Below are 20,917 nucleotides of genomic sequence, written 5' to 3' on the forward strand. Positions count from 1 at the left end.
CCTGGTTTCATTGATCAGTTTTATTGTTTTTTTAGTTTCTATGTCATTTATTTCTGCTCTGCTCTTTATTATTTCCTACCTCTTGCTGGTTTTAGGTTTTGTTTGTTCTTTTTTTAGACCCTTTAGCTGTAAGACTAAGTTGTTTATTTGAGATTTTTCTTGCTTATTCAGGTAGGCCTGTTTTGCTATAGACTTCCTTCTTAGAGCAACTTTTACTGCAACCCAAAGGTTTTGGACCATTGTGTTTTCATTTTCATTTGTTTCCATGTACTGTTTTTAATTCTTCTCTCATTTCCTGGTTGACCCATTCATTGTTTAGTAGCATGTTATTTAACCTCCATGTATTTGTGGTCTTTCCAGATTTTTTTCTTGTGGTCGACTTCTAGTTTCATAGCATTGTGGTCAGAAAAGATGCATGGTATGATTTCAATCTTTTTTTTTTATTGTTCAGGCTTGATTTGTGACCTATTATGTGATCTATTCTAGAGAATGTCCCATGTGTACTTGAATAGAACGTGTATTCTGCTGTTTTAGGATGGAATGTTCTGAATATATCTGTTAAGTCCATCTGGTCCAGTGTGTCATTCAAAGTCATTGTTTCCTTGTTGAATTTCTGTTTGGATGATCTGTCTATTGATGTAAGTGGGGTGATAAAGCCCCCTAGTATTATTATATTATTATCAGTTGGTTCCCTTATGTTTGTTATTAACTGTTTTATGTATTTGGGCACTCCTATGTTGGGTGCTTAAATATTTAAAATCATTATACCTCCTTTTTGATTGTGTTCCTTTTTATTATATAGTGCCCTTCTTTGTCTCTTGTTACAGTCTTTGTTTTAAAGTCTATTTTGTCTGATATAAATATTGCTACTACAGCTTTTCTTTGACATCCATTTTCCTGAGACATTTCTTTTCCCCTCACTTACAATCTGTAGGTGTCTTTAGGTCTAAAATGAGTCTCTTGTAGGTGGCACATGGATGGTTCTTGGTTTTTTTTTTTTTAATCCAGTCTGTCATCCTATGTCTTTTGATTGAAGTATTTAGTCCATTTACATTCAAAGTAATTATTGATAGATATGTACTTTTTGTCATTTGTTATTGTTTTGTGGTTGTTTCTGAAGATTTTCTTTGATCCTGTCTTGTCTTCCTCTTTCATGGTTTGCTGATTTTCTTTATTGATGTATTTGGGTTCGTTTCTCTTTATTCTTTGCATATTTATTACGGGTTTTTAATATACGGTTACCATTAGGTTTGTATATAACTCAAAATTTTCCATACTGATTAATAAATATCAGCAGGCCAGGAGCCTCTGAGTGCCTCTACTATTACCTCAGCGAACCCTTGAACCCTTGACCTCTCCACTTCAGAAATTAGTGAGTTAGTGCCCAGCCCAACAGAGAGCCAATAGGACCTGCTTCTTTGCTGAGGCCATTCCGATAGGTCATGTCTATGCTTTAACAGGTGCTAAATTTGTGGAATATCAACTAATACTTACACTATCACCCCCTGATCCTTCTCTGTTCCATTCTAAAGAAAACACATCAGTGGAAGGTGAGAGCAATAATCTGGAAATTCACTTTATAAAAAGCAATAATAAAAGCAAATCCTCCACTAAATGTTTTAGGATATACTAGCTCATGTAAGCATCATTATTACCCTATGAAGTAAAAACCAATATTACTATTTTTTTTATGCTAGGGACACTGAGTCATAGTGAGGTCAAGAGACTTAGCCAAAGTTCCACAGAGTGTGAATTAAACCCATATTTCTAACCCCACTTATTTGAAATTTCCAGAATAGACAAATCAATAGAAATATTAAGTAGATAAGTGGCTACCTAGGCCTTAGGTGTTGGGGAAGAGTAAGTTAATAGCAAGCGTAAGATTTCTTCTTGAGGTGATAAAAATTTTCTTGATTGTGGTGATGGCTGCACAACTCTGTGAATAAACTAAAATGTATTGAATTGTACACTTTAAATGGATGAATGATTTTATGGTATGTGAATTATATAACAATAACACTGAGGGGTGGGGAGTAGCTGGTTAGGGAGCCAGAATGGCAGAGATAGCTGTGTTCAAATATGTGAAGGACATTCCCAAGAATAAGGAGCAGTTTTGTCTGGTTGGTTGTCCTGAGGGCAGAATGTGGGTGTGCAGGAGGAAGTTACAGGGGAGTAGGTTTGGCTCACCAGCAGGAAGAACATGTTGCCAAGTGGAATCCTGTGCCTGCTGAGGCAAGGAGTTTCCAGGTCTGTCCCAGTTCACTGGGAAGCTGGGTGGGGAGCACTTGGGAAGGCTGAGGAGGGGAGTCTTGCACCAGGTTGAGAAGGTGGGAGCAGGTGATCCGAAAGCTTTTCTAGCCTGAGTCTGGTGAGAGCCTGGGTGGAGAAAGGTTGGTGAAGTGGAACAGATAGATTCCAGGCCCCTCTGCACCTGACACTCTGGTGCCTTGGGCTGGCTCCATCTCTTGGCTGCTAAGCTTCAGCCCCACCTGTGTCCTGGGTGGCAAAGGGGAAGCTCTGAAGTTCAGGATGGGAGACTGGAACCTCTGCTTCCCAAAGACACGTGGGCTATTTCTCCTGCAGCAGTCAAGATCCCAAGTTCACACTGGGGCTCCTTCCCCTGCCTGGCACCCTGAATCTAAAATTAAAAATACAATTACTATATGATCCAGTAAATCCACTAATGGGTATTTACCCAAAGAAAATAAAAACACTAATTTGAAAACATCATGCACCTCTATGTTTATTGCAGCATTATTTACAATAGCCAAGATATGGAAGCAGCCCAAGTGCCCATGCATAGATGAATATAGAAAGATGTGATGTGTGTATGGATTTTATATAGACATATATGGAATATATATATGTAATTGAATATTACTCAGCCATAAAAAGAATGAGATCTTGCCATTTGCAATGACATGGACAGATGGTACTAGAGCATATAATGCTAAGTGAAAAAAGTTGGGTTAGAGAAAGGAAAATACCATATGATTTCACTCATATGTGGAATTTAAGAAACAAAACACATGAACAAAGAAAAAAAAGACAAACCAAAGGGGCAGGGGAACCTCTTATATATAAAGAACAAACTGGTGGTTACCAGAGGGGAGGCAGGTTGGGGGGTGGGTGTAATGGGTAAAGGGGATTAAGAGTACACTTATCATGATGAGCAATGTGTAATGTATAGAATTGTTGAATCACTACATTGTACATCTGAAACAAATATAACACTATGTTAAGTATATACTGGAACTTAAAAAATAAATAAATAAGGTGTAATTCTGAAAGAGAACAAAATGGATTCAGGTTGTCATGGGCTTTAACTGTTGGTGTCATTGCTTCTGATTAGATTGGGCAAACACTGTTCACAATTATTCTCTCGGTTCCTTAGTGCGCGTAGCATTGTAGAGTGTGTGTGAGGAAGAGGCTTATAAGAGGTGAATCTCCTTCAGGCTAAGAGTTTGGGTGCCTCCCCACATTTTGTTGCAGGTGGATAAGCAGAGGCCACAGATAGTAAGTAGCCTGTCCAAGGTTATAGTGATTTATTGAATTAGCATATAGTAAGTTAATGACGAACCTGGAGTAATTAACCGTGGGTCTGTTTCTTGACTTAGGACTATTTACTCTATCTATCTATCATCTATCTATCTATCTATCATCATCTATCTATTATCTATCTCTCCATCCATCCATCTACCCATCTATCTATTTATCCTCTGTCTGTCATCTGTCATCTATCCATCTTTCTAAATAGCCAAATCTGTGTTTGATCAAAGAATGGAGAAAGTGTCTTGAATAAGGGTTATATAACATGAGAATCATGTCCCTGGACCAGACTATGCTAATTTTAACTTCTAAGACTTTATTCAAGTTGTTCCCTTGCCTGGAGTATCCTCTTTCCTTCCCTCCCTGCCTTTTCCCTTTCCCACCTTCACAAATCTAACCATTTTTAGGGTCCAGCAGTTCAGTTCACTTTTGCCTTCCTGGGGTCTCTGAGCCCACTAATTTGGCCCTTTAGTACATTTTTTAATGGAACCCAAGGGTTTGTTTAATCTTTAGCAAAGCTTAGTTCTTAGCCTATTTGTATCTACTATAATCCCCTTCTGAGGCTAGGCACCAATTAAGTGCCCACAAAATCCAGATTAAAATCCAATTGATGAGCAGTGGATGACAAGCCAGTCAAGTAGCTAGCCCCATAGCTGTAGCTGTATATTTTTGTTGAAATACATTAATATTATGTAAGATATATAGCATAGCTTTCACATTCAGTCTGAGGTATCCTGTGTTTTCCAAACCTCACTAAGGCCTCTCCCAGCAGCCCCTCTGCTATTAAATGGCCAGTGGGTGTTTGTTTAGCCATCCTTATAAGATCACTGTGGGCATTACAAAACAATAAAAAACACTACAAGTTCTGTTCTAGGTTATACATGGTAAAAATGTCTGCAAACTCTACTCACCATTGTCTCTCTGGTCCCAGTCCAGGCACTGTACTTATGCTCAATCCAGCCTCCTTAAAACAGTCCTTCAGTCCAGTCTGTCCATAAATCTCTCCCTTCCTTCTCTTACCTTCATATCCTCCCACTCAAACCTCAGTGAGCAATTGCCAATAGTCAGGGGATCTGAAAACCCAAGCAGGGGTTTTCCAGATAATTTACCTTTTCCTCATTGTCAAAAAATGTGTTTAGCTCACTTGAAGTGATTGGATTCCTCCTGCCCTCAGTGAAACCAAAGAAAGTCACAGCCTGAGCAGAATTTAGCCAGTCTTGTCTCAGAAATCCTAGCATGTATAAACTGTAATCATCTTCTCAGGCCCTTCATACACACCAACCTAGGACATTTTAGAGCAGCGTATGGTTATTTTGCCCCCTACTGTCTTTCTTCTTGAGAACCAGGGTTGCTGGACTGTTGATCAACTCCTTGTCTTCCTCCCTACTTCTCTCTCTCACTCATGGTGTCAAGGTAGACAATGTGTAGCTTGGACTGGGACACATTGATCTAATCAAAGTCTCTCATTTGCTCTGTACCTTGGCCACCCCCTTTATCAGAGAGACCAGCAGTGCATAGGGTGGAACATTTTTGTAAGGTTTCACAGGTTTTTTTTTTTCTCCTTGCCACATCAGTTGATCTAGTCTAGCTTCTTTCTCTACCCTGGGACTCTTTTTGCCAAACCCAGACCAGCTCCTGGGCCATCACAAGGGTAAATAGAAGACATCAGCAGACTTTGTAGCCCACAGTCTGCATAAGGGAAGAGTCTATTTATAGAACACTGTGCTCACACATGGTCTAGCAATCTTGGGACTCTTGACACTGGCAGGGCAAACCCCAGAAACTTTAAGCTTCTGAGGAGTTGTTGCTTACCTGTGAATGTGAAGCTAAGTTACATGGAACCTGAGCTTCAAGGCTTGCACAAAGTGATTTGGGATATTTTCTAAGTTTAGTTTTAGCATCTACACTGCTGTTAAGATGGCAAGGCATCTCCACATCTTTTGCCTCATTTGATCCTCGTGACAACCTGATGAGATAAATATTCTTATCTCCATTTTTGTATAAAAATATTAAAGCATAATAATAACATTAATGACTAACATTCATCAACCACTTGCTATGTCCCAGATAGTGTTCTAAGCACTATGTATTTACAGGTATACCACAGAGATATTGCAGGTTTTGTTCCAGACCACTGCAATAACATGAATATCTCAATAAGTAAGTCAAATGATTCTTTTTGTTTCCCAGTTCATATAAAGTTATTTTACATGATACTGTAGTCTATTAAGTATGCAGTAGCATTATGTCTAAAAATATTCATACCTTAATTCATAAATACTTTATTGCTAAAAATTCTAATCATCATCTGGACTTCAATGAATCATAATCTTTTTGTTGGTGGAGGGTCTCACCTTGATGTTGATGGCTGCTGACTGAGCAGGGGTGGTTGCTGAAGGTTGGGTTGGCTGTGGCAAGTTCTTAAAAAAGACAACAATGAAATTTGCTACATCAATCCTTTCGGTAGTATGTGATGTTCTTTGATAGCATTTTACTCACAGAACTTCCCTCAAACCCTGCCACTGCTTTATCAACTAAATTTATATAATATTCTAAATAATTTGTTGTCATTTCAACAATTCACAAGGAGTGGATCCACTTCAATAAACCACTTTCTCTGCTCATCCATAAGAAGCAGTAAGTTTTATTGAGATTGTAGCAATGCAGTTACATCTTCAGGCTCCACTTCTAATTCTAGTTCTCCTGTTATTTCCACCACATCTGCAGTTACTTCCTTCATTGAAGTCTTGAACCCTCAAAGTCATCTATGAGGGTTGGAAACAACTTCATCTAAACTCCTGTTAATGTTGTTATTTTGACCTCTTCTCATGAATCACAAATGTCTTTAATGGCATCCAGAATGGTGAATCCTTTCCAGAAGGTTTTCAATTTAATTTGCCCAGATCCATCAGAAGAATCACCACCTATGGCAATTATAACCTTACAAACTGTATTTCTTAAATAATAAGACTTGAAAGTCAAAATTACTCCTTGATCCATGGGCTGCAGAATGGATGTTGTGTTAGCAGGCATGAAAACAACATTAACCTCATTGTACATCTTCATCAGAGCTCTTTGGTGACCAGGTGCATTGTCAATAAGCAGTAATATTTTGAAAGAATTCTTTTTTACTGAGCAGCAGTTCTCAACAATGGGCATAAAATATTCAGTAAACCATGTTATAAAAAGATGTGCTGTCATCCAAGTTTTATTGTTCCATTTATAGAGCAGAGGCAGAGTGGATTTAGCATAATTCTTAAGGGTCCTAGGATTTCCAGCATAGTAAATGAGCATTGGCTTCAACTTAAAGTCACCAGTTGCATTAGCCCCTAATAAGGGAGTCAGCCTGTCCTTTGATGCCAGAGGTGGATTTCTCCTATCCAGCTATGAAAGTCCTAGATGGCCTCTTCTTCCAATAGAAGGCTGTTTCATCTACACTGAAAACCTGTTGTTTAGTTTAGCCACCTTCATTAATTATCTTAGCTAGATCTTCTGTATACCTTGTTGCTTCTATATCAGAACTTGCTGCTTCACCTTATTTTTCTGTTATAGAGATGGCTTCTTTCCCTAAATCTCATGAACCAGCCTCTGCTAGCTTCAAACTTTTCTTCTGTAGCTTCCTCACCTCTCTCAGCCTTCACAGAATTGAAGAGAGTTAGGGCCTTGCTCTGGATTAGGCCTTCACTTAAGGGATGATTGTGGCTGATTTGATCTATCCAAACTCCTGAAACTTTCTCCATATTAGCCATCAGGCTGTTTCACTTTCTTATCATTCATGTATTCACTGGAGTAGCACTTTTAAATTCCTTCAAGAACTTTTCCTTTGCATTCATAACTTGGCTGTTTGGCACAAGCAGTTTAGCTTTCAGCCTATCTCAGCTTTCAACATGTCTTCCTCACTAAGCTTAATAACTGCTAGGTTTTGATATAAAGTGAGACATGTGACTCTTCCTCTCACTTGAACACTTGGAGGCCATGGTAGGGTTATTATTTGGCCTAATTTCAATATTGTTGTGCCTCAGGGAATAGGGAAGCCTGAGTAAAGGGAGAGAAATGAAGCTGAGATGGGGGTGGTGGGCAGCCAGTTGGCAGAGCAGTCAGAAAACACACTTATGGATTAAATTTGCCGTTTTATATGGGTGTGGTTCATGGCATCCCAAAATGATTACAATAGTAACATCAAAGATAACTGATTACAGATCACCATAGAAATATAATAATAATGAAAAACTTTGAAATATTGTGAGAATTACCAAAATATTATACAGAGACATAAAATGAGCAAATGCTATTGGAAAAATGATGCAAATAGACTTGTTCAAAGCAGAGTTGCCAAAAAACCTTCAATTTGTAAAAAAAAAAAAAACAAAACACAATATTTGCAAAGTGCAATAAAATGAGGTATGCCTGTATTAACTCATATTTCCCTCACAACAGCCCTGTAACTTTATTACAATTATCCTAATTTTAGATTAGGAAACTAAGGCCCAGAAAAGATAAGAGATTTGCCCAAGGTCATAGATCCACCCACTGACTTTGCGGTGCTCTGGCACCTGCTCACGTGGGAAGTGGTAGGTCCTCAGACCCACCAGACATGCTCTGATGCCTCGTGTCCTTCACTGTACTGATATGCTCAGCCACGGGGCATGGCTGGCCCTTCCCACCTGCAGCCCCCCAGTGCTCCAGGCCTAGCCGGGCACCCTGTGTGCAGGAGCCTACTGAAACTTAACCTGAGGACTGACAGACTGGCTGACCTGTGAGCCCAGGTGCAGCGATGTCCTGTACCTGCTGAACTCCAAGCTCCTGAGGATGTCTGCACTGAAGAAGGGGGTCTTCCATACTGTGCCTATATGATGAAATTGAAGAAATGTTGTAATTCTTTTGTTGTTATATTTGAGGAAAACTTCATGATTACCCAAGGAGTTGAATGATATACACCTTAAGTATAGATTTTAAGGGGAACATAATTAAATGTAGTATTTATTGACCCTTGTAAAAAAAAAAAAACAGTGGTGGTGCCTTATCTAGAGCATAGGCAGCATGGCTCCAGAGCCCACACATATAAATAGTATATACGCTATTTGGGCTTAGAAAGGTTGACTCACTCACCAAACGCCACAAAAATTGTCAGATGGTAGATACTAGGCTGGACACTAGGCTTTCTGATTCCAAATTCTGTGCTCTTTTCACTGCATATTTTTTTCACTCACCCAATAAACATTTATTAAGCACTATTATGAGCCAAGCACTGTACTAGGCCCTGGGCATAAAATTGCTGCTCATAAGTAACACATAGGAAGAGATAAAGAAGTAAGCCAAAACAAAGCATAGCTTGATGATTAAATGCATAGTTTTCATACTCAACATATATGGGTTCAAATCACAGTACAATCCTCATCCGTAAAATGATATGATAATATCAGTACTGGTAATAGGATTGTCATGGTGATGACTGAATTCATTAATATATGCAATAAACTTAGAAAGTTGCCCAGCACATAAGTATTAGATACTATTATTAATTATTATTATTATTATTATTATTATTAATTATCATTGTTGCTGTTGGTGGTGGTGGTAGTTTCTCTGTTCTATGATGCAGTGCCAATGACTAAGGGAAGGCCCTAAACCAGTGTTTAGGGAGGAGCCCAAAGATGTCTGGAAGGAGGACTGAGAAGAGGTAGGCAGGGGTCAGATCATATAGAACTTTGAATGCCATGCATTATGCCAAGCTATGTAGCAGAATGGGATTCAAGCAGAGTCTCCAAATAGGTGGCTGCCCAATACTTACATTTCTGCTATTTCAAGGAAGAACAGGCTAGGTGATCAAACTGTATGTGTGGCCTAGTGCCCCTAGCACGCAGCAAACATTTTTCCATAGCTCATGGTCACAAGAGAGACCTGGGAGTGGCCATATGAACTGCTGGTCTGTTTTGAAAGAATCTCAACCCTTCCTCAGTTTTCAGCAGCCTTCTGCTCTACCTGGTAGGAGCTGTAAGTCATCATATAATGCCCATGGCCTTGGGCAGTGAGTGACCCAGGAGTAATGAGGATCGGACAATGGCTTTTGGAGCTGACTTCTGTAAAGTGAGTATTTGGAACCTGGGTAGAGAGAAAAGGGATGTGACATTGCACTGGGCTGCTGGGTAGTCTGAGACCAAAGGAGTCAGACACCTTAAGAATCTAGTCAGAATGTCTTCCAAACAGGTTGAGATGTTTCAATCTGTTTACAGGGATTGTTCTTCCTAAAATCATACGTTCCAACATGGGTCTGTCAAGCCAGTGTCAGTTTTAAAGCCATTGGTGTTTTTTGGTTGTCCCATCTTCTCTTTTTCCAAAGTTACTTGGTTGAGCTGCCAGGCCCTGGGGAGTCTGGAAAGAAAAATAACAGTTATTCTTCACATTTGTACAATGCTTCATGATTTACAAAGAGCTTCCGCACTCATGGATTCTAAAGTAACCCTGGAAGGGAGGCAGGGCAAGAATTTGCATGGCCATCATTTCCTATTTTATAAATGAGCAAATTGGGGCAAAGAGAAGGAAAGGCCTATGCTTAGAGTCACACAGTCAGTGAGTGGTGGAGCTAGGACTGTGTATTAGTTTTCTATGCTGCACAACAAATTACCACAAACTTAGCTGCTTGTAACACCGCATATTTCTTATCTCTCAATTTCTTTTGTCAGAAGTCTGGACATTGTTTAGGTGAGTCCTCTGCTTTGGGTCTTGCAAGGCTGCAATCAGTGTGTTGGTCAGGGTTGGGTTCTCATCTGGAGGCTCAACTAAGGAACAATCTGCTTCTACACTCATGTGATTGTTGGTAGCATTCAGTTCCTTGTGGTTGTAGGACTCATGGCAGCTTGTTCTTCAAAGCCAGCAAGGGGAGAGGGAGTGAGTCTGCTAGCAAGATGGTGTCATATATAACATAATGTAATCATGACAGTGACATCCCATTACATTTGCCATATTCTACTGGTTAGGAGCAAATTATAGGTTATATCCCCACCTGAGGGGAAGGGATTACACAGGGACATGGATACCATAAAATGGTTATTATTGCTGCCATCTTAAAGTCCCTTTGTCATAGACTCCAACCCAGCTTTGTCTGACTCCAAACCTGGTGATCTTTCCACTGGATCACACTGTTGCTGCCAGGGAATGCATGATATCCATTCCTACTACTCCCAGATGTGTATTCACCTATTCAAAGGTACATTTGCCAAGAACAGAGTAGAGGAAATCTAAGAAGCCTGCTCTCCTTTAAACTTCTTGTGCCCTGTGTTACACACCCTACCTAGGGTCCTAACCAATTGACATATGAATACACTCCCATTTTCTTAACTTAGAAGAAACAATTTGTCACTTCTAAAGATGGAATATAGTTTTGAGACAATTTTGTGCAAACCTTGATCTTGTTATGTTCAAAAAAGGCGGCATGCCTTTTCCTTTTAGGAGACTTCAAGTCTTATCCTGACAACTTCCAAATTACATACAAAGGCAAAGGGAGTCATGCTGTATTTTCCTTCTTTTGCCTTTGTAGCTTAGCCCCATTAGTTTGATCGCATTAATGACTCTCAGAGAAGATGTGGCCTTGGAGGAAAGGGGTTAAAGAGAACTCTTTAAATCTCCCAGCCAGGAACAGAAAGCTCTCTGTAGATGGTTTATAAAGTTTAGGCTTGCCTGCTAGAAAAGCCCTCTCCACAGGCCTGTTCTAATTGACAGTAGGGGATAGCTCAAATATTCATTTCATTTCATTCAGTAAGTTATTCAAAAAGTATTTATTGAGCACTTCTTTGTGTAAGGTGCCATTCTAGGTACTAGCAACACTGAGATCACTGTCCTTATATTCAAAAGGCCCACAGTAAAGACTCAAATAAGAAAACAGGGATGCCTGGGTGGCTCAGTCAGTTAAGCCTCTGTCTTCAGCTCCGGTCATGATTCCAGGGTCCTGGGATCAAACCCCACATTGGGCTCCTTGCTCAGCAGTGAGTCTGCTTCTTCCTCTCCCTCTGCTTCTCCCCCTGCTTGTGTACTCTCTCTCTCTCTGCCTCTCTCTCAAATAAATAAAATCTTAAAAAAAGAAAACAATCAGAAGGCAGTAGAATTGCTTTAATGGAGGTAGGCACTAAGCCTGTAGAACTCTGTTTGAGGCAGTGAGAAAAGAGAAGTGCTTACTTAAGATTGCAAACCCAAAGCTTCCAGGACCAAGCAAATGAATCAAACAGGTGAATACAGGGAGTACTGGAGTTTGCACTAAACTGGAGGGTATTGTAATAAAAAAAATGTAAATACCATGTGGTCCTAATAAAACGTAGCCTACAAGCTACCCATTTGTGACCCCAGTTTAGACAAAGGAGGTAGTGTTTGTGCTATGATCTAAATGATAACAGCAAGCACTTATATAGAGGTTACAATGTACAAGCTACGCTTATAAACAATTTAAATGTATTAATTCATTTAATCTCCATAACATACTATTAGGTAGGTATTTTTATTAGCTCTATTTTATACATGGGGAAGTAGAAACCCAGAGAAGTTGATAGTTTGCCTGAGGTCACATAGCTAATAACCAGAGCTGGAATTTAAAATCAGGCAGCCTGGTTTCAGAGCCCATGCTCCAAACTATATATATATATATACATATACCTTCAGCTTTTGCTAAAAGATGATTAAGAGGTTGCAAGGTGGTAAGAAAACATGCCATGCAGAGATGCAAAGATGGAGACCTAGAGAGTTTGAGGGATTCCAAAGTCTATAAACAGTGTAGTATTTCTGGAACAGCAAGTGTGTGTTTTGGGGTGGTGGGTTGGGGATAGGTGGAGCAGGATAAGGGGATGGATAGAGAGAAATTAGGCTAGACAGAAAAAAAACAACAAAGTACTTGTATGTTGTGCAATGATCACATTCATTCCTTGGATACACATTTACTAAGCATTTGTATGCCAAACACAAGGCATTACATTATTAAGAAAGACCTAGGCATGAAGTGTTTGGGGACGATGGGTTTAGAGAAGGCACATTAAATTTAGCATGAGGAACTCTTAGAGCACTTCCCAGAAAAATGGTTAAATTGACCTAAGTCTTGATGGATAAGTAGGGGTCGACTGGACAAAGGAGACAGGAGAAGGCATTGTAAAAAGAGGGAACAGGGTATACAAATGCATTTCTGAACTCATGGTAAAAAAGACCTTTCTTCTTATCTCAAGTTTTCCTTTTCCTTTCTCATACTGTCACCTATTCACGTGTCACAATGGGAAATAAAAAGCCAGACAAGAATCGAACTAGGAATTGCTCCACGGGATTTCCACATTTTGGCATACCTAGGACAGGCAAAGGGAGTAAATCTGGGGTTAGAATAACTGAGTTTGGGCTCAGGCACTTTATTCATATTAACTCCAATAAATTCAAATCATCAATCAACACTGCAAGATTTCCTTTTAACTCTTCATCCCCATTTTATACATGAGGAAATGGAAGCTTAGAGAAGTGATGCCACCTATTTAAAGTACTCTACTAGTAAGTGGCACAATTTGGGGTTTGAACCCAAGACTGTCTGGCTTCAAAGCCTGTATTCTCATATTCTCAACCTCTGAGAATCTTCCTTCAACCAAAAGCAATTCTGTCTCTTAGTAACAATAGCCAAAAATCATTTATTGCAAGTTTGGTCCACAATTCCAAACTGCTTCCTGCAACATGTCATTCTTCTGAGTCTTGGCTTTCGTAGTTATAATATGAGGCTGTGATGGAAATTACTACTGTTCATTACTCTTCATTTCTTTTCTACTTTCAGTAATACAGGAATATTATACTTCTTTGTCATCTTAAAGTTAAATATGGCTCACTGACTTCCTCTCACCAATGCAATATGAGCAGAAGTGATGTGTGTCACTTTAGGGTGGAAGGATTTAAGAGATCGTGTGATTCTCTGTCCTTTCTTGCCCCTGCTACTAGACAACATTTCAAATGGTAGTGCTTCCATTTCCTTGGGTTTCTGTGTGAAGATGACATGGACCAGAGTCTTCTACTGACCAGCAATAAATACATAGAATGAGTAAAAATATATACTTTCATTGGTGTAAAGTTACTGAAATTCTGGGATTGTTTGTTACCTCAGCATAACCTATTATATTCTGAGCAATACAGAGGCAAATGCTCTCTATCTCATGGATTTATTGTAATGGGATTGGAAGTGTTTTGTAAACTCTGAAGCAGTGTGCTCGTAGTGCCAACTGGTATATCTGAATGCAGGTCCTATTGAGTTGTGTTCTAACAGATTTTCACAAATAGAATTTTTGTAGATACTTGCATTGCATTTTTTTTTTACTAATGGAAGATATTTACTTGTTTGCATAATGCTCTTATGTGGGAGATTTCTCTTTTGATAGGGAGGGAACCAACTCTGAGATCTGAAGACTTCTCAAAGACTAGGGGTAGCTGATAACCAGTCACTCTGAACACAACAGTTACTACTAGTTCCATTTTCCTTTTATCTAGCTCAAAGAAACAATTGGGGTAGAGGTGAAATCCCACTCCTCTTAAAGAGCAACTCTGGATTCTACCTCTCCTAAAGCATAGGAAAAGCTCTTGGATTGTAGGCCTGATAGTTCCAAGTCAATAACTCCACCGGATGATGACTTGCAAACATTAGCCTGAAAGGGCTAGTCATGACACTTGTCATGCAATGTGGCTTGGATCATTTATGAACATGAGAAAAATCAGCCCTTCCCTCAGGACCTTCTTCACTCAAGCCCAACAAGTTTACCATGGAGAAGCTGAGCACTAAGGGAGTTTGTGGGCCAAAGAGGGACCCAGACCTAAACAACATCTGCTACTAGTCTCTCGTCCATGAGACTCTAATCACAATATCTATCTTTTTCTTCTTTGAACATAGAGGTTATTCCTGACAAAGAATATTTATGCTTCCTGTTCCCTCTGACTAAAATGCTTTTCCCATGCCTGCCTCTTCTCACCATTCAGATTTTAGCTCAAAGATAATGCCTCAAAGAAGACTTTTTTGTCCCTTTTAGTGTTATCCCCACCCCAGTTGCTCCCTATGTCCTTCCTCTAATTTACTTTACTTTAGAGCATGTATTATCAAACTGATGTTATATTTTATATTTATTATTTATTTTATATAGTTATTTGTTTATTTCTTATATATTTATTTTAGGCTTTGTTATTTTTTTTGAGAGAGAGAGAGAGACTGAGAGTGCAAGCAGGAGGAAGGGCAGAGGGAGAAGGAGAGAGAGAATCTGAAGCAGGCTTCATGCTCAGCACTGAGCCCGATGCGGGGCTCACTCAGTCTCACAACCCTGAGATCATGACCTGAACTGAAATCAAGAGTCAGATGCTTAACAGAATGAGCCCCCCAGGAGTCCCAATTTTGTTATTTATTTTTATATATGTATTTATTTGGTGTATATAATATATTCATTTTTTATTTTATTTTTGTCTTGTTCATTTGCTCTACCCTCATGTCTGGAGCAATGTTTGGGACATAGTAGGTGCTCAAAGAATATTTCTTCAGTTTCATGAGCAAATAATATTCTTCCAACAGCAGAGCATCATTTCTCAAGTACATTACCTAAATTCTAAGTGTCTTTTGGAAGTGTCAGTGGTGTGGGAAAGCAGATATAAGCTTGTTTATACTTTGACATCTTTCAGCAATCAAACGCCATGCTGTGACTTTCTTTTCTCTTTTATTCAATTAACAAATGCTTATTGAGCACCTAAGGGAAGAAGAACATAGAAGAAAGCCCTGAGCCTGTGTTCCAGTCTTTATTCTTCTGGATGACTTCTAAAATATTACTGAGAAAATAAACAGGCAATAACATCAAAGAATGTTCTGGAAAAGCTGGGCAATAATGGGGAGAGGTAGGCTCCCTACAAGATACTAAAACCTTTTATAAAGGACACTGTCAATGGATAAATGGATACATGGAATATTATTCAGCCATAAAAAGAATGAAAGCTTGCCATTTGCAACAACAGAGATGGATTTAGGGAATATAATGCTAGACAAAATAAGTCATTCAGAGAAGAAAAATACCATATGATTTCACTCATATCTGAAATTTAAGAAATAAAACAAACAAAAAAGAGACCAAAAAACAGACTCTTAATACAAAGAACAAACTGGTGGTTGTGTGAGAGGAGGTGGGTGGGGGGATGTGTGAAATAGGTGAAGGGGATTAAGAGTACACTTATACTGATGAGTACTGAATAATGTATAGAATTGTTGCATCATTATATTATATACCTAAAGTTAATATAACATTGTACATTAATTATATTTCAATAAAAAAACTTTTACAAAATGACAGTAATAGAAATGCAGTGGGAAGGAAGAGTTAAGATGTTGAAATAGTAGGGGGACCCTACACTTGCCTCATCCCTTGAACACAGCCAGATAAATATCAAAGCATTCTGAACAACCAAGAAATTGATCTGAGGACTGAGAGAACAAAGTGTGTATCTAGAGGGAGAAAAATGGCCACATTGTGGAAGGTAGGAGCTGCAGAGAGTTGATTAGGGGTAGAAAAGAATTGCAGGTGCTGTGGAGGGGAGGGAGCCCTGATCATGGAAAGAGGAGAGAGAGAGAGAGAAAGAGGGAGAGAGAGAGAAAGCAGCATGCAGGGGATTATGCAAGAAAAACTCTTTCCCAAAACCATTGACTGGGAAAGGAGAGGGGCTCAAAGTCTGAAGTTTTAGAAGTCCCTACCGTTGCCAGGGTTGTACCTGGCAGGCTTAGTGGTGCTCTGGTGGGGAAGGAGTTGGAGGCCAAGGAGTGGACAGTGTGGTCTGAGGATCCCCTGGGCCAAAAGGGGAGAAACAATTCTTCTTGAAGTGCACTTGGGAGAGATGGCAAGGCTCTCTGGGGACAAAAGAGCTGGGCAACAATGTGCTGCCCTGTTCATTAGCATAGGAACAGAGACATCTGCTGAGGGCAGCAAACTTTGTTGCTGGATTTTGCTGCACTTTACCTTAAACTCTGAACAACTTTTCAACCTTGCAACTGCTTTTCTGGGACAAACTGGCACCAGCCACAGCAGCAAGACCCTCCCCCAGAGGATAAGTGCAGGTCTGCACTGCACTGGAAATTTGGAGTTTTGAAACCCAGCCATGCACCTGCGATAAAACACAGGAGTATTATGCCTCCTGGGAGGCAGACAGCTTGGAAATAGGGTGAAGGCAGGAATTTGATGGAAACCAGAGACACAAGAGGAGAGATTGTTTGCTCTTGTGTGAGGGCTTCCTGAAGAGTGGTGGGCATGAATTCCCCACTCAGGGGGTGAGAGAGCAGGCCAAGGCCATTTTCTCCTTCCCCATCAGCACTGATAAACTTCAGTGAGCAACACAGCACCCCCCAGTGGAGGTTGGAGACACTTACACCAAGTCCCACCCTACTGTGCCCTGCAGGTGGCATTTTTAGAAGGGCAAGCCTGATTGAGAAGCAGCACAGCAAGCCCATCCTCCAGAACATGAACACAAACCCCTTGAATACACCAAGTCTATTGATCACAGAATGCTGCAAAGCTTCAGCTCTAGGGGAAATAGAATCTAGCTTCTTTTAACAAGCAGACCAAAACACACATAGTTAAAACCTTCCCACAGAGTGGACAAGGTTCAAACACTCTTCACTGTGGGCAAGGAGAAATTCTTCAGAGGACTGACCTGAGGAAAGGAACAGCCAAAACACAACAGCAGAGTGCACACTCTGAAACATTCCCTGAGCACCAGGCCCCAGACAGTATAGGACTTCTTCTTAATAGAGCCATTAATCTCAGGAGCAGGACTATAACAGGCTTTCCTAATACATACATTAAAAAAACAGTGATCTAGACAAAATGACAAGATGGAGGAATTCACCCCAAAAGAAAGAACTGGAAGAAATCACATCCAGGGATTTGATCCAAACAGCTGTAAGTAAGATGCTTGAACCAGAATTTAAAACAACAATCATAAGGATACTAGCTGGGTTTGAGAAAAGCATAGGAGACACTGGAAAATCCTTTATTACAGAGATAAAAGACTAAAAACTAGTCAGGCCAAAATAAAAAACTGCTATAACCAAGATACAAAACTGACTGGTTGCAATGGTAACAAAGTTGGACAAAGCAGAGGAATGAATCAGTGATATAGAAGATAAAATTATGGAAAATAATGAAGCTAAAAGGAAGAGGGAAAGAAAAGTATTGGATCACGAATGTAGACTTAAGGAAATCAGCAACTCCTTAAAGTGTACTAACATTAGTATCATAGGAGTCCCAGAAGAGGAAGAGAGGGAAAAGGGGGCAGAAGGTTTATTTGAGCAAATTATAGCTGAAAACTTCCCTAATCTGGGGAAGGAAACACACATTGAAATCCAAAAGGCACAGAGAACTCCCATCAAATTCAACAAAACCCGGCCGATACCAAGACATAGTATAGTCAAATTCACAAAATACAGAGACAACAAAAGAATCCCAAAAGCAGCAAAGGGAACCTACAAGAGAAGACAACTCAGGTTCACAGCAGATCTGTCCACAGAAACTTGACAGGATAGAAGATACTGGCAGGATATATTCAATGTGCTGAATGTGAAAACTATGCAGCCAAGAATATTTTATCCAGCAAGGCTATCATTCAGAATAGGAGAGAGAAAGGATTTCCCAGACAAACAAAAACTAAAGGAGTTTGTGACCATTAAACCAGCCCTGCAGGAAATATTAAAGGGACTCCTTGAGTGGGAAAGAAAGACCAAAAGCAACAAAGACTTGAAAGGAATAGAGAACAACACCAGAAACACTAAATTACATGTAACACAATGGCACTAAATTAATATCTATCAATAACCACTCTGAATGTAAATGGACTAAATTCTCCAATCAAAAGACATAGGGGTGGAGAAAGACAAATACCATATAATTTCACTCATATATAGAATTTAAGAAACAAAGCAGATGAACATAGTGGAAGAGAAGGAAACATAAAATTAGATGAAAACAGAGAAGAAGGCAAACCATAAGAGATGCTGAACTCTAGGAAACAAACTGAGGGTTGCTGGAGGGGTGGTGGGTGGGGGGAAGGGGTAACTGGGTAATGGTCATTAAGGTGGGAGCTTGATATAATGAGCATTGAGTGTTATATGCAACTGATGAATCACTAAATTCTATACCAGTAACTAATAATACAGGATATGTTAACTAAATTGAAGTTAAATAAAGAATTTTTTAAAAAGACATGGGGTATTGGAATGGATAAGAAAACAAGGCCCATCTATATGTTGCATACAGGAGATTCATTGCAGACCTAAAGACACCTGCAGATTGAAAGTGAGGGGATGGAGAACCATCTATCATGCTAATGGATGTCAAAGAAAGCCAGAGTAGCCATACTTATAGCAGACAAATGAGATCTTTAAACCAAAGACTGTAACAAGAGATGAAGAAGGGCATTTTATCATAATGAAGGGGTCTATTCATCAAGAAGATCTAACAGTTGTAAATATTTATGCCCCCAACTTGGGAGCACACAAATGTATAAATAAATTAATAACAAACTTAAAGAAATTCATTGATAATAATATAATAGTAGGGGACTTTAACACCAAACTTACAGCAATGCACAGATCATCTCAGGAGAAAATCAGCAAGGAAACAATGGCTTTGAATGACTATTGGACCAGATGGACTTAACAGGTATATTCAGAACATTTCATTCTAAAGCAGCAGATACAGTCTTTTTGAGTGCACACGGAACATTCTCCAGAATAGATCACATACTGGGTCACAAATCAGCCCTCAACAAGTACAAAAATATGGAGATCATACCATGCATATTTTCCTTTTTTATTATATTATGTTAGTCACTATACAGTACATCCCTAGTTTTTGATGTAAAGTTCGATGATTCATTACTTGCGTATAACACCCAGTGCACCATACAATATGTGCCCTCCTTATTACCCATCACCAGTCTATCCCAATCCCCCACCACCCTCCCCTCTGAAGCCCTCAGTTTGTTTCTCAGAGTCCATAGTCTCTCATGCTTCATCCCCTTCTGATTACCCCCCCTTTCTTTATCAATTTCTTCCCCTACCCATCCTCCTAGTTCTTATGTTCCATAGATGAGAGAAATCATATGATAATTGTCTTTCTCTGCTTGACTTATTTCACTTAGCATTATCTCCTCCAGTGCCGTCCATGTTGCAGCAAATGTTGAGAACGCGTTCTTTCTGACAGCTGAGTAATATTCCATTGTATATATGGACCACAACTTCTTGAGAGCTTGTTTNATTTGGATGTGTCTGGAGTCTTGGAAGCTTGACTACCCTACGTTCTCCTACAAATGGACCTTGAGAGCTTGTTTGGAGGTTCTAGCAGGGGAGCGCAGCTACTCGTATACCCTTGACCGAAGACCGGTCCTCCTCTATCGGGGATGGTCGTCCTCTTCGACCGAGCGCGCAGCTTCGGGAGGGACGCACATGGAGCGGTGAGGGAGGAAGGGGACACCCGCCTAGCCAGCCAGATCAGCCGAATCAACCCTGGCGATCAATGGGGTGACAGATGTCGCAGCCAGATCGCCCTCACATCCGTGGACCACAACTTCTTAATCCAGTCATCTATTGAAGGGCATCTCGGTTCCTTCCACAATTTAGCTATTGTGGACAATGCTGCTATGAACATTGCGGTGCATATGGCCCTTCACTTTACTACGTCTGTATCTTTGGGGTAAACACCCAGTAGTGCAATGGCTGGGTCATAGGGTAGCTCAATTTTTAACATTTTAAGGGACCTCCACACTGTTTTCCAGAGTGGCTGTACCAACTTGCATTCCCACCAACAATGTAGGAGGGATCCCCATTTTCCATATCCTCTCCAGCAATTGTTGTTTCTTGCCTTCTCAATTTTTGCCATTCTAACTGCCGTAAGGTGGTATCTTAGTGTGGTTTTGATTTGAATTTCCCTGATGGCTAATGATTTTGAACATTTTTTCATGTGTCTGTTAGCCATTTGTATGTCATCATTGGAAAAGTGTCTGTTCATATCTTCTGCCCATTTTACGATTTATTTGTTTCTCGCTTATTGAGTTTCAGAAGTTCTTTGTAGATTTTGAATACCAGTCTTTTATCTGTAGTGACATTTGCTAATATATTCTCCCATTCCGTGGGCTGCCTCTAAGTTTTTTTGACTGATTCATTGGCTGTGCATAAGCTTTTTATCTTGATGATGTCCCACGAGTTCATTTTATCTTTTGTTTCTCTTGCCTTTGGAGATGTGTCATGAAAAAGGTTGCTTTGGCCGATGTCATAGAGGTTGCTGCCTATGTTCTCCTCTAGGATTTTGAAGGATTCCTGTCTCACATCGAGGTCTTTCATCCATTTGGAGTT

The 20,917-nt window shown here is 39.8% G+C and overlaps 1 pseudogene; it reads right to left on the reverse strand.

Annotated features, from left to right (window-relative positions):
• Window positions 1-5,872: 5,872 nt before the first annotated feature.
• Window positions 5,873-7,526, reverse strand: LOC117797444 (annotated as a pseudogene).
• Window positions 7,527-20,917: the final 13,391 nt, after the last annotated feature.

Source organism: Ailuropoda melanoleuca, chromosome X (assembly GCF_002007445.2).
Source record: "Ailuropoda melanoleuca isolate Jingjing chromosome X, ASM200744v2, whole genome shotgun sequence".
Lineage (NCBI taxonomy): Eukaryota > Metazoa > Chordata > Mammalia > Carnivora > Ursidae > Ailuropoda > Ailuropoda melanoleuca.